This window comes from Oryzias latipes, chromosome 3, assembly GCF_002234675.1.
Source record: "Oryzias latipes chromosome 3, ASM223467v1".
NCBI classification, from domain to species: Eukaryota; Metazoa; Chordata; class Actinopteri; order Beloniformes; family Adrianichthyidae; genus Oryzias; species Oryzias latipes.
The window spans coordinates 7,750,194-7,762,498 of NC_019861.2; positions in this window are offsets into that span (position 1 = coordinate 7,750,194).

Genomic DNA, 12,305 nt, shown 5'->3' on the forward strand with positions numbered 1-12,305 from the left:
AGGATTGTGGTTGGAATATTTAATGCAGACTTGTTTTCCTTTGGCCTTGGTGTTTGAAACAGGATAGCTGGAGAATGTCCTTATATTCACATCTCTTACAACTCCCAAGTTGTCGCTGTTTGCCTTGACAACTCTGCCGAGTCTGTACTGGCCTCTCAGGGCATTTGAATCCGCAATCCATACAATATCTCCAACAGCCACGTTCCTTGTTTTGGTGTGCCATTTGCTCCTAATAAAGAGGTTAGATCCAGCACGTTGGCTCCATTTCTTCCAGAATCTGTTCACTTCTACTTGAATGACATTCAGTCTTTTGAATGTATAGCTTGCAAAGTCAAAACTGCAGGAGTCACCTTTAGGACCAGCTCTTCCCAGCAGTAAGGGGTTTGGTGTTATGTAGCTTATACAGTTTTCTTGAGTTTGAGTTCTTACATCTACGGGTCTTTCATTGGATAAATTGGCTGCCATGTAGAGGAAGGTTTTCGAATTCGCCCCAAGTAAATATGCCATTCCCACCTAGATTATGCAGACCTGTGAGCTGAGATATCAACATTTTCAAACAGATCAGGGTGAGCTCCACCTACAATTTTCCCCAGAGGACTGTCCCACAGGACTAGATCACCCACCATTTTGAGCCTTTGTGGAGACAGACGCCCCTCTCTGTGACTAATTAGCAGGTCAAGTGTGTCTGGTCTCTGTAGGTCTTCTGGTTCAATCTCTGGAAAGAATCTTCTTAGTTGCTCTGGTGTTACAACTTGATGCACTTTGGCAATCTCATCAAGGCCGTGGTATATCAACGGATGTGCCTTTTAAGATCCTTGAGGGGTTTTAACTCTGATTTTAAGGAAGTATCTTCTTGACTTCACTTTTGTTGATATCCCTCCAACACCATGAACAATCAGTGTGATTTTTTCACTTTTTAAGTTCAGTCTTTTGGGTTCTTTGTGAGTGATGTAGTTTGTGTCAGAAGCCAAGTCTATGAGAGTCCCAATTTTCTGACCTGCATTGGCAGTAATATCAGGATGACAGGCAACTCTTCAACTTTGACCTCACTTTCTTCATGAAAGTTGGTTTTGTCTTTTGTGACTGCAGCAACGTTTGAAAAAGCTCTTTTAAATTGTTCTGCCATTTCAGGTGAAAGTCCAGCAATGAACTTTTCTTGCTCTTGTGTGAAAGTTGGTGTTTTCTTTATTTCGTTTTTACCTTTTACAGTTTCACTGGGTTCTTCTCTATTTGGGCAAAGATAGAAATGATGGTTTGAAGAACCATATTTCCTACAGTCCTTTTTTCTGCATAGGGAATTGGTTGTCAGACATTCTTCATCTTCAGAGTGACACCCTAAACATTTTCGGCATGCTCCCAGTTTCTTCACTGCGTTTGATTTTTCGGAAGGGTTTAGTGCTTTAAACTGTTTCCAGAAGAAGATCTTCGCTCTGTGTTTTCCATCCCTGCATATGACACATCCACCATCCTTTCTGGTAGAGCGGGTGGAAGCATGCTTTTTATCCAGTCTCTGGTCTGACTTCTCCGACACTCCAAGCTGCTCCAACCTCTCAAAGATGTGTTCTTGAGTTTTCAGGAAACCGAGAAGACTGTCAAAATGGCTGTCTGGGGTGACTCGGTTTGCAGGGTTAACCATAAAGACGAGCCAGTCTTTTTTCACAGCATCTGGCAGTTTACTTTCCATGGTTTTAATCACAAGTGGATTCTTCAGGGCTCCTGAACTTCCAAGTTCAGTGAGGTCAGCAAGAGCTTTTTCCACAGTCTGGATTAAATCAATGACTTTTCTGGGTTGGTTAGCTTTCACGATTGGCATCTTCTCTAGATTTTCAATTATTTCCAGAGCAATGGTTGTTTTGTTGTCGAATCTGTTCTCAAGTACTCTGAAGATGTCTTCTGCTGTGTTATAGATTGTCAGGCGATGTTGATGGCAGATTTTCTCATCTATGCTGTCCAATTACTGGAGCCTTTTTACTTCTGGGGAACCAGTTGGTTCTCCTTGTTTCTATAGACTATCCAAGTCTTTTTTCCAGCGATGAAAACTTCTTTTACAACCAGAAAATTTAGGCAAATTAGTCGGCCTTTATTTAATGGTTGGCGTCGTTTGCACATTCACCAAACTTGCTGCAGCAGCTACTGTTTGAGACGCACGGTTCTCTTCTGCAACGATTTGTGCTGTGATGAACTCAGACTTTCTTGCTTCAAGAGCATTGATTATAGTTTTTAAACTTTTTACTCTGGCTTCAAAATCCCATTTTTCTGCTATTGGTATCCACAGCTCCAAGATGTTAGACTCTGAACTGAATCTTGAACAATTTTTTGCACAATTGTCAACCGTGCTTCATATCCAACTTTGTTCACAGAAGTAACAGGGACGGCAGCAACATCATCACGTGCTTTTTCAGCTTCTTGAACAGCAACAATCATTTCCTTAAAACCGTATCTTGACCAGAGGTTCAGTTGAACTACACTTTTCACACTGTCAAACCTTGAATCACATTCATTTATCGTTTTTTCTAAATCTTCTTCTTGTTGCTTATAAAGTTCCACTTCTTCTGTGTCTTTGCCACTAATTTCCAATTCTGCAAGTAGACCAGCTCTTTAATCATCATTTGCTTCACTTACATTTCTTGCCTCCATTGCGAGTCTTTTGAACTCCTCTTTTAGTTCATTTTCTCCCATACTTCGGGCCCTTCTGCTCAGGTAGTTGGGTTGTTTAGTGAAAGCATTTTTTGCCATGGTTCTTTCTCGCTTCAGTTGTTTTAACGTTCTTCCAAGAGCTTCTTAAGCCATCTTTGTAGATTATGATTTGTTCTTGTGAAATTGCTTATTTCCCACGTCGCCAATGATTTCTCTGACTTTGTCAGCTTTGGTTTCACCGTCACATGTTGGTTTTCAACTGTCGAGTCTTTTGGTCTCCCCCAGCTCCTGTCTGACTCGATAGACCATGTTTTCCAAAGGACATGGAATCAACTCAATCACACATCTACTTTGCTTTGCCCTTGTGTTTATTTTGGTAGGTAGCTCTCTGATTTTAGATGAACATGATAGGTTGAAAACCTTAATAGACATAAATCAGAATTTCCATTTAACATTTCAAAACTTAACATGTCAAACATCAAAATGCTCATAACATTCAAATTAAACAAAGATGCAGGTGTAAGTTTTTTCAGTAATGAATGAGTTGAGTTAGGTGTCTGTTTGATGTTGACATGAGCATATCTGGCTCGGGTGGAGACTGTATGTTTTGCCCGGGTGGAGACATTCCCAACAGCTAAGATGTTGAACATGACAGGTACTTGGTCGTTTTTATGTTATAGTAAAATAAACCTAACATGTCTCAATCCATATGGTATTTTCCCATTTTGATTTGATTTATCTCATTTTGAAAAGATGTTTTATTGGTATAGGTCAATTCAATTAGATTCTGCCTGAGAATCTGGTTCCATTCTAGGAATAGAAAATATTAACTGGTTAATTTTTCCATCCCTAATTAGTAGTGAACATATCTTAGAGTATTTTCATGTATGGCTCATTGTTTCCAGTTTCTGTTGCAGAGGATCAACCATTCAAGCCACACTTGGTAAGCCCAGCCAGACTGAAATAGATTAGGCCCCTTCTGAAACGTAGGTCAAGACCTTTATTTCAATGATTTAGAATAAAATTAATTATAACTTGCTTGGATTATTTAATTGATTTGCAAAGAATTAGAAAATTTCCATAATAATTAAATTTGTCTTGGCTGTGTTCCTTAGCGAACAACATAGCTGCTCTCACTGCAATCTTCTACACCTTTCCTTTAATTCTTGCTGCCCCTCTTTTGTCACACATCACACCTGATACCTTTCTACACCCATTCCAACCTGCTTGCAGGTGCCTCTCAGTGGCGGTTTTTGATATGGGCGATGTGGGCGGTCGCCCAGGGCGGCACTTCGTAGGGGGCGGCATTTGCCGTGCACTGCCTTACATATAATATGCTACAATATTCAAGGAGGACGCTTTGCGGTTTTAATTTGAAATTGCTTCAGCTGCCGACACTTAACGCTTTTAGATTGACACATTAGACTCTTAAGAATGTCTTCATCCTGTTTCCTCTTCACACTTATGGTGCAAAAAAAAAAGAAAAAAAAAGATGAAATAACTCAGAGTGAAACAACGTAAAACAGGCACATGAAAAGGAATTAGGCAGAACAAACACCCCTGCTCAACCCAATTTTGACAAAAGCAGGCAATGGGGATTATTTCCCACAATTACTTGCTCCGACACAGCAGACCCGACGCGCACGTGAGCACCGCCCTCTGCTGCAAGACGCTTGCGGCCACACCTCTTTGCGGTAGTCTTTGGAACATAAGTCAAAAAACTCGAGGGGGGAGCGCAACTCGCCGGTGGCTGAATCACACTAACAGGTGATTGGGAGTCTTTTTCTATCTGACTATCAACTCTGAGCCGCAGCTGCGCCTCCCGTCATAGAGACGGAGCCGCGTGTGTCAGAGGGAAGGGGAGGAGTTGTTATGGGAGGAGAAGGGAGGAAGCACCCAGGCGCAGAGAGCGAGAGGAGGCAGGAGGTTGCAGGGGAACGGGGGCTTTAATAAACAAAACTAAGGACACAAAACCAAAACCACTGCAGACGGCAGGCTAGAAACTCGAAACACTCGAAACGGGGAGAGCAGACTAACAAGGGACTAGAAGGGAATGACAAGACTTAAATACATACAGACAACCGAGACACAGGTGAACACAATCAGGAAGGATCGGGAACCAAAGTAAAACTCACAACAAAAACAAAACAGGAAACCCTACAAAATAAAACAGGAAGTTAAAGTCAAAACATGCCAGAACAAAAAGGAAACAAACCACAAGGGCAAAGAAACAGAAACCGTAATAGGGGTGGTGGGTGCAGACCATTTTTTATGGATTGAGTTTTTTTGGAGGATTTCTACTGTTGGTGTTGCACAAATTTAGGGAAATGCCAAATATTTTTGGAGTAATCCCACTGATGAATTCTATGATTTAGTCTTTAATGTTTTATAAGACATAAAAATATTAATCACAATAAGTTTTTTTTTAGATCTAATCCCTCTGATATGTTTCACAAAGACACACACAGGACATCACACATTAAGAAATTATTGCTAAAAATGAAGCAGGAGTCCAGCTCTAAAAGAAATGCTCTAAAAAATGATAAAAGAGCAAAAAAAAAAACGGAAATATTTGATTTGTAATTTCTTATCAATATTTCCAGGCTTTCTTTGTTTTGTTCTGCAGCATGTTCATATTTGTATAATTTTGATAGAATATATTTCTATGGAGAGCAAAATATTAAAAATTATTTAGGGTTTAAGTTAACTTGTGTTCCTGTTTTTATTCATATTTATGTTAAAAAGTTCAGTTTAAAAGTTTTAAAAGTTTAGCTTTAGTGTGTAGTTCAGTTAATGTTTATCTTCTTCGGCCCAAAACCTTAAGCGTGTTTTTAATTTAGGCCCCCTGTGTGACTGAGTATAACCCCCCTGTAATACGAATATAGAAAATTGATAGGGAAAACAACAGGATGTTGTCAAATTTTGTATATGTGCAGGGGGGGGGGCTGTGGGGTTACTCGCCCAGGGAGTAAGTTGGTGTAGAACCGCCACTGGTGCCTCTTCACGTCTTTGTTGACCCGTAAGTATTCCACCATCTTCACCTCTGCTCCCTGTAACCTCACTATTCCACTAGAGTCCCTCTCCCCATGAATACTCTGTCTTGCTGCAGCTGACCTTCATCCCTCTGTTTTCCAGAGCAAACATCCACCTCTCTAGACGGTCCTCCACTTGCTCCCTGCTCTCCCTACAGTTAAAAAAATCATATTGGATAATCATAGTCAATGAATAATCCACTTCTACTTTACTGACATATCTTTATTTTTTTGAAGATAGGAACAAAACTCCAGTTGCTTTATTCTGTCGTCATTGTCTTTTTGTTTTTTTACGCTGGCTATCATTAGAATAAGAAAGGACTGGGCGGCAGATAGGCTTATTGGCGATTTAACTTTATGTGAAATTAGCATGGCACTGTGCAGCAATAATAACCGCATACATTCTGTGAGAAATCTTCCACAATTTTTTTTATGCTAAAATGTATTATATGTACTCGATATGCAGTGCAATAAAGCCACAGCTTTTGCTTTGATCTAATTTACACACAATAAAGCTACAAATGTGCCTCCAGAAGTCATCAACCTACAGTTTTCCACCAATGTTTCACAAACCTGTTTCAACACTTGTGTTTACATGGCAAATCATGTAGTTGATTTAAAATGTCTACTGTTGGAGCCTGAAACTGAGCTTTCTGGCACGTTCAAGAATTCTTATGAAGAGGTAATGCTAATTTTGTAGGGGTGTAAAGATTCATTTTAACAATGATTTGATTCATTTGTGGTTGCTTATACGCTTTATAGATTATGAAGTTGTTGTTGTTCACCTTTTGGTATATTCCTTTAGCAGCCACAGCGAATTCGCTTGCACCAATTCGGAAAGGTGGTTTGACAGAGACTTTTACGCTGGATTTAAACAATCCGAATAATAACGGTTTGGATTTTTCTGTGCTTTTCCAAATGCTCAAAGCGCTCACAATGTATGTCCATTATTCATTTACTTTTCATTCCTACTTGGTAAGGGCTTGGTAAGCTTTTGAAGCTATTGCCATAGGGCAGACAGACAGAGGCGTGGCTGCCAGAACGTGCCAAAAGCCCCTCTGACCATCACCGAGACATTTACACATTCACAGTGGGGTGGTGAAGGACACAATGACGGTTGACTGGGGGGGGGGGGTCTGCCAATCCTTCAATCATCGGGCGACCTTCTCAAACACCTAAGCCTCCGATTTGCGGACGCTAAATTCGATGTAGGACATCTTTAGTCAAAATTCAACCAGTCTGACTCAGAGAAAACTACCAGGGTACTGAACAGTGAAGGGGAAGTTTTCCAGATTCTTTGTATTTCTTGCAAGATAATCAAGTGGCAAATCCATTCACATTTTAGCTTAATAAGGTTCAGCCCACTGCTGTTTTTCCACATCAAATTACACAAACGGAACATTATTAGCACATTCTACCACACTGTTTGGTCACATTACAAACATTTGTTTGGTTTTTGTCAATTATGCCATGGTTTTTGGTCATGTTCTGTTTTGTCAGTCGCACCAGTTTCAGGTTTGTCATGGTTCCTAATTTCAGTTAATTTACCCGCAGTTTTTTTAAGTGTCAGTTTTCAGGTCATCTGTTCTGCTTTGTCACCCTTTTTGTTGCTCCAATGTATTTTTGTCATGTTCTGGTCAATTTATTAAATGTTAGGTTTTTGCCACTAATCCTGGTGTCCTGCATATTGGGTCCTACACCACCAGTTCCTGACAGCCATATGTCTGCAAAATTAAAAATGTTTCCACACAATGGACTGTAATGATCAACTGATCAGTTTTTGCTGCCAACACGTGTGTTGTCCGCTGTGATGCACTTGGTCATTTTTACGTTTTAGTAAAATAAGCCTTCCATGTATCAATTCACATTGTTTTGCAAAATCGATTATGATTTAGTTCTTTCCTTCAATCTGGTTGAATCGTGGGAAAATAAATTTATTTATTTTATAATCTTTAAGATTTCAGGCCGCTGCCCCACTTTTTGAAAATCATTTGCATGTAGATGGGGACAGTCAGGCAACAGTGGGTCAGGTAGAGATGACGGCATTGCAAAATCAGGTTACAGGTGGGTGGCCACAGGGTGGTGGCAGTCGGATCCCCAGCCGGCAGCATCTCTGATTGGACGTCTCCAGATGGCGGACATCCATATCAAGTACCAAGTGCCACCGGCCGCCGTTCTCCACCACTAGTCATTCACAACTCAGATTTTGAACACACATAATTCAGTCAATTTACAAACTTACAAATTTTTTGACATGATGTCTCAAAACCCAGCAAGGGCAAAGCCCCAAGCCCTATTCCTTTGCTGTCGGCAAGGAAGCCGGATCTTCATCTTCATCTCTGCTTCCCTCCTCTCCCACAGCACCCCCTTTAGACGCAAAAATCTCATACAAGCGTCTTGAGCTGAGTTTTTGTGACTCCGAAGGAGTCATGTGACTGAAAAGAAATCTGTGAATATTGAAACCGCGAATAGTGAAACGCGAATATGCAGAGGAACACTGTTCATAACAGCCTCGGCAAACCACATTAAGCGACCACTTCCTGTAATGCAGGGTGTTGGACTCAGGCACACAACAGAAGTTAGTTAAAGAGTTTATTGAGCAGACTTTGCGGAACTGAGAGATGGGCTGGGCAGAGTCCGAGAACTGGAACTTGTACTGGAAGCAGAGAGCTGGAGTGGAGTTTGGTTTGTGGGCTGGAGCTGAGCCAATGTTGGACTGAGGCAGAGCTGAGCCAGAGGGCTGGTGCAGAACAGAAGCAGAGCTTGATCTGAGGTCAGGAGCAGAACCAATGCCGGGCTGAGGCAGAGTCCGACATGTAATCTGGAGCAGAGCTGAAGAAGAGCTTGGCTTGAGAGCTGAAGCTGAGTGGGGCCAGTGAGCTGGAGCCGAACTGAAACAGAGCAGAATCAGAAGATCCTCTGGCAGAGGAGTCTTGGATCTTAGCTGTTTTTATGCTGGGCTGAGTGTGAGGAGCTGAAGGTATGAGGAATGAAATGGAGAAGGGAGGAAAACCTGGGCTGGAATCCAAACTGCGACAACTTCCTATAAAAACACTTTTTGGGCGTCCACATATAAAAACCGCGCATTCCGTAACCAAGTTGTCCGCTGTTTTCAGACTCTACATACAAAATGCGCAACCATTGAATGCACGTGGAAAAGTTAAACCAGTTTAAATTTTGACCAATCAGGGACTCCGATTTGGTAGTGATGTATGGATGGCATTGCTTTGAATTCACGGAAGTACTAACTCTTTAAAAAATTGATAATGGAGGGGAAATAAATAATTGCGGTTTGTGGCCAGATGGAATTATGTGACAGCAAGTCTTTCCAACTGACTAATTAGAGCTGTGAAAGAAAAGGCTGGAGCAAGATTCACGACATTTGTTTCGCTACGCACCAAGCATCTTCCAACTGTAGGTGGTAGACAAGTGCTAGTATTGGGTAGTACAGTCCAGTGTGGACACCATATGCTACATACGAGTTCAAGAATACCTGTAACATGCCCAGCATATGAAAGAAATGTCATTGTTCTTCTGTTTTACACAAGCTAAGAAATAAGTGTATTTTATTTGTTCTAGTCTTTTCTTCTTTCCTGCTGCTTTATAAAATAAACAGAAAAATAAATTCCATTGCAAAGCCAAGACTTACCTTTACTAATTCATTTATTCTTTTTTCCATATTTTGTAAGCACACAGCATGCCAGAACAACACACTACTAAGCCTTTATCATTTACTTTGTATTCTTGTATAGAGAACATTTTACTTGTGATACATCAGCACACTGTGAGTTGTTTCCTCCAGTGGACTTACATGTTTACACAGATTTAAGGAATCAAGAGCCGTGGTTCTGATCTTTGTCATATTTTCCAAAGCATGGGATGTGCATGCATAGCCTTGATATCACATTATTTTAAAATATTCCCTCCATCTTGTAATGAGAACACTTTTTCTGTATAAATGTATAAAATTACTACAGATTCAGACTTATATATGAGCGTTTTATTTTCATCACCGAATCAATAAAGCACGAAATGGAGCTGTAAGAAATGTGACTGCAGTTATTACAAGCGTCGAGTCAACAATGTGCACCTCTCTATTGCCCAGAGATATTTAAGCAGTGACGAACTCAGCCATCTGCTTCCTTGCTGCATCTTTCTCCATCTTGCACATGCTCACATGCATGCAAACACTCTTTCTTCAAAACCATTGTTCCTTGGGGAGCCTGTTTTATGCAGCGATCCAAAACTAATTCTACTGCTTCTTCTCAGCATAATCCAATCTACTCTAGTGGGGAAAGGAGGATGGGGCAATAAGAGAAGAGAACCCACAAACAAATTAACTACTGTAATCCCCGTGCAGACAGTAATGCTGTTGGAGGATATTACAATCGCGGAAAGGTTGCTTTAATCAGTCCTGATTAATATTCACAATCCTGTCATTTTTAAGCAAGAGATCAAAAGTTTTGTACCTGTCTTTTTAGTAGGTACTTGTCTCTTTTTATTAGATACTAAACTTAAATGGAGCAAAAGCTAATTCTCTGATTAGCTTGCTTCTTCCTGCAACCCCCAAGATTTCATACAGGAATCATTTCAGAGATCTAACTGTTCACCTTGTACCAGCAGAGAATGAATATTTCACTTTATGAAAAACTAAGGCTCACTGCTGATGATTGCAATAATTGGCGAGATGGTTACCTGATGATGATAGTCATTATTGAGCCTACTTTAAAAATCTGTCAATCAAACCTTGTGTGAACCTGATGTACAATGTGAAAAAGATGCAATGTGTGTCAGACTTAACTGCAGGTTTGGCTCTAAAGCTATACAGACACAACAGACATGTTACATGCGTTCATGACCACACTAAACGCAGGCTATTGAACGCATTTATAGCCCATGGTGTTCACACTGGACAAGCAGGGAGGGGCTTCTTCTTCTTTTTCGACCATTTACTAGTGCACATCCAGCTCCTATAGTTGGAAAAGGCATGGCACTACATGCAGAAGAGTTTCACGAAAATCTCGCAAATCTTGCTCCAGGTTTATTCCAATATATGAAAGAATTGAGCACAGGCTGTGGGTAAAGCCGACCAGAAAGTAACAAAAGGTTGCAGTACCACAACCGACCAGAGAGGCTGGTGCTTAGACTGAGCTTACACTAAAACATTTAAAATTTTCTCATTATTTTTGATTTAGGTTATTTACTCTTTTTTAATGTCATAATAAATAAGGACAGGGTTCAGATATGCTATAGTAACAGCAGGATCTTGTAAAGAGACTGACATAACACAAATGATCCAGATTTTTAAAGTAAAATCATGAAGACGTACAGAAAACTCTAAATATGATCATATGCCTACGGTTTTTATTTAACATGAGAAAAAAAAAGACGTTTCATCCATTTATCCATTACTGTTATGATGTATTTTTTAATTACCAGCAAATGCATCACATTGATTTCTGCTTAGTATAGTAAATTGTATATTTCTGTAGTCAGCTTGGAAAAGAATTACCGCCTATGACAGAATCCATTGGCAGTGAACAACCAAATGCTGTGAAGTTTCATGTGTTATGGTGGCCGAGTGGTTTAGGCGATGGACTACAAATCCATTGGGGACTCCGCGCGTATGTTCCTGCCGATGACAATAAAATTCTATTGCACTTAAACTTTACAAAGATTTACCAGCCATAAGGTTTTGAGCACAATACCAGCTTGGACCGGGACAACCAAGTTATTTTGGATCTCCGTTAGGATGCGAGTGGATGCATCAGAATGGAGCGTATCAGGGAGCTTCTGACTTTCCCATTGTAGTTTGTATGTACCAGTACAGGCTTTGTCATGCAGCGTGTTTTTGTTTGCTACTGGTTCACTACGAATGAACTAAAAAAATATTCAGATAGGCAGATTTAAGTTTCATTTTCTTTATACACGTCCTCCATCATAGGATGAATGCTTTTTAACATGTTAAAGACACCATTTTCATTGAAGTTGGTCTTTAAGGCCTTAGTGCTTGACCATCGGATAAACTGAGTTTAATTTCCAAGCTCTCAACGGAATCTTTCTTTTTTCATTAGGATTATGTTTGAGGATTACAATGAAGATAAATATTAGCCAAGTATGCTAGATTTTTACAAGATTCTTGAGATTTAAGGCAAATGTTGAGGCGTTGTGTTGCCAATGCCTTACAACAACAGTGTAAATTCATTGGTGTTTCCCTGCAATATATTGACTAGTGTCCACACTGGCAAGTATGGTTCCCTGGCAATTTGAGCAAACAATGTGTGGTTGTTGGGGAAATGAAATGGGGCACTGTGGTAAAATGGTTGTCATATTTTCCTTTTTTGAAATGATCCCTTGTTTAAATTGCCAGCAAATGCATCACAGTATTTTCTGCTTAGACAGGAATTGTATATTTCTGTAGTCAGCTTGGAAAAGAATTTCCGCCTACGACAGAATCCATTTGCAGTGAACCAACCAAACGCTGTGAAGTTTCCTGGTTTTAAAATGTATATATATAACAGCTACAATAAAATATTAGATTTTGACATAGTATGACCACAGAAATACAAATTTTGAACCTGTTTATAAGTTAAAAGGGTCTGTTCATAAAAACACGTAATATGGGAACATATGGCT